The following is a 2,492-nucleotide window of genomic DNA, read 5'->3' as shown; positions in this document are numbered from 1 at the left end:
CTTAATCTCTTCTTTATACCTAGATTTCAAGGTATTTCAATCACATCCCTCATTACTAGGTGATTCTAGTCAAAATTGGTCATAAAGGTTCAATTTCATCTTTACAAGTCAAGATCCTTCTTATTCAATCAAGTCTAGTTCAATTCATAATTAGATGATCCTAACTTTGATCAATTACTACACATAACATTGAATTAGGAAGATCACCTAAGAACCTTCAACTTTGCCTCTAATGGCATAAACCCACAAAGATCACATTCATCAATTTAGATTAGGGTTTACCATAGAAATCACATGAAATCATCATATTATCATTAATCAAAGCTAAATCAATCATAATAGGGTGATATCCACTAGATTGGAATCACACCCAAGCCCTACCCACAATGCAATCACAATCCTAGCTAGAATTGGGTTTTAAGTTCACAATTGGAGGAAACTATGGGGGCTCTATGGGTGGAAGAACCCATGGATGATTAAGCTTCACATACCTTTAATCAAAGACCTAAACCAAACTTGAATCCATGGAGAAAACTCGACCTAGTTGCTGCCCCAACTTCTTCTTCTTCCTTTCTTCTAGAGAGAGAATTTCTTGAGAGTAATTTGGGGGTCTTTAGATGAATGAGTTAAAGTGATTAGTTTAAGGTCTATTAACTATTTATAGGAGGTTAATTAACTAACTAATCTCTTTTCCTAACCCCTAAACTAATTACTAAACTAACCCTCAACTCCTCACTTAAAACTAAAAGCTGAAAAACTGGCAGCATTCACGCCCTGCCATCCACGGACCGTGGATAGGACTACTGTCCGTGGTCTTGGTCCGTGGTTTGGACCTGAGGCTCATATTTTTCAGGCAAACTCAGGCCTGACCTATGCCCATGACCTATGGGGCGTAGGTTGATCTACTGGGCGTCATTTGCAACCGTAGGTCTCTATATTTGACAGTTTTGGGGTCCTCCTCAAGGACCCCTTGGGTGGTTCTTGGGGAGTCGTACCCGAACGCCCCTAAACATGTCATTCTAAGTACGGCAGTAATTTATCTTGATTTTAACCCTCAGACGACACTCCAAAACTCCACTACAAGACTCTACAACACACTAGTTCAACTCACTAAAATATGGGGTGTTATAATCATCCACTACAACAATTGGTCTACAACTTTCAAAACCCTTTATGAATGGAAAGAGAGACAACCAAATATAAAAAAACTGATTTTCATCGGTTTTCTTCATCCTTATATGTGATCTAGGGTAGGTAGTATCCAATATGTGTAAGTAACTCAACAATTTACTATAAGAATCAGATGGTGTCCCCCTTAATGAATTCATAGTCTTTTCCTTAGCTTTTCATGTCACTACATAGGTTACATCTACTTCAAGGTCTAGTCTAATATTATCTTGTATATCCTTTGGTGTTTAACTTTTTTCTATGATTCACTAGTTTAGGTTTGATTATCCCTCCAACCAGATTGCTTGTTGCTTGCCGTTGACAATACACCTGATCCTTCAAGGAACATGTATGTTCATTTAATAACTTTTTAATTTTTAATTTTTCTAATTTATTGATATTAGATGACTTCATTATCCATCCATAGTTCTCAGACACACATACAAGTGTATAACTATACAAATGAATAAGAACACAAATACACATAATACATTATAAAGTGCTCATCAATACGAATAATCAATTAAAACAAATATAAAAGTATACAAATACACATACCTGATTTGGTTTGACCTGTCTGTTTTCCACTGGAACCTATGATCAATGGCATACTGCGTCATCACAGGTTTTAAAGTTCCCTTGTCCTTGTAAACTTGATCTACCATTACTTCCTTTTGATTGCTGTTTGAAATAATATCGCAATCTATCACATCGCTTACAAATGCCATACTAAGCACTATTGCTTGTGTATCAGTTGTATAACCTCCATCTAATCCACATATACCAATGTCACGACCCAAAAATGGACGTGATGGCACTCGTGTTATCCCATCAAGACAAGTCAGTCTAAAACCCAACTAATATAGTGAATGCGGAAGTAAAACGTGAATACAAGTCTACTACTATAAAATACTGCGGAAAACAAGGTCAACTTTAAACTCCCAAAACCTGGTTGTCACGTGTATAAGCCTTTAAAGTATTACAATTGAATCAAAAGAAATACAAGTCTCATATGACATTGTTTCTAGAGTAGAACAAGATCATAATTAGGAGTAAGAAGGTCCGCTGAAATTACAAGCAGCTACCTCACAAACCTCTATAAGAAGCCTCAGACAAGGAGAAGAGAAAATACCACAAAGGTCTGGGCTAGTAACCTACAAAAATGTAGAAGCAAAGGGTGAGTACCAAACCACACGATACTCAGCAAGTAAACTTCTAAACAAGAGCTAAGGGGATAAATACGGGTACTCCGTACACCCCAACCGAACCTCCACAACTACAACCTGCATAAAACCAGCCCCAACCTAACAGTTCACAATTTACAA

Source organism: Solanum tuberosum, unplaced genomic scaffold (genome assembly GCF_000226075.1).
Source record: "Solanum tuberosum cultivar DM 1-3 516 R44 unplaced genomic scaffold, SolTub_3.0 scf00457, whole genome shotgun sequence".
NCBI classification, from domain to species: domain Eukaryota; kingdom Viridiplantae; phylum Streptophyta; class Magnoliopsida; order Solanales; family Solanaceae; genus Solanum; species Solanum tuberosum.
This window is presented reverse-complemented; position numbering follows the sequence as displayed.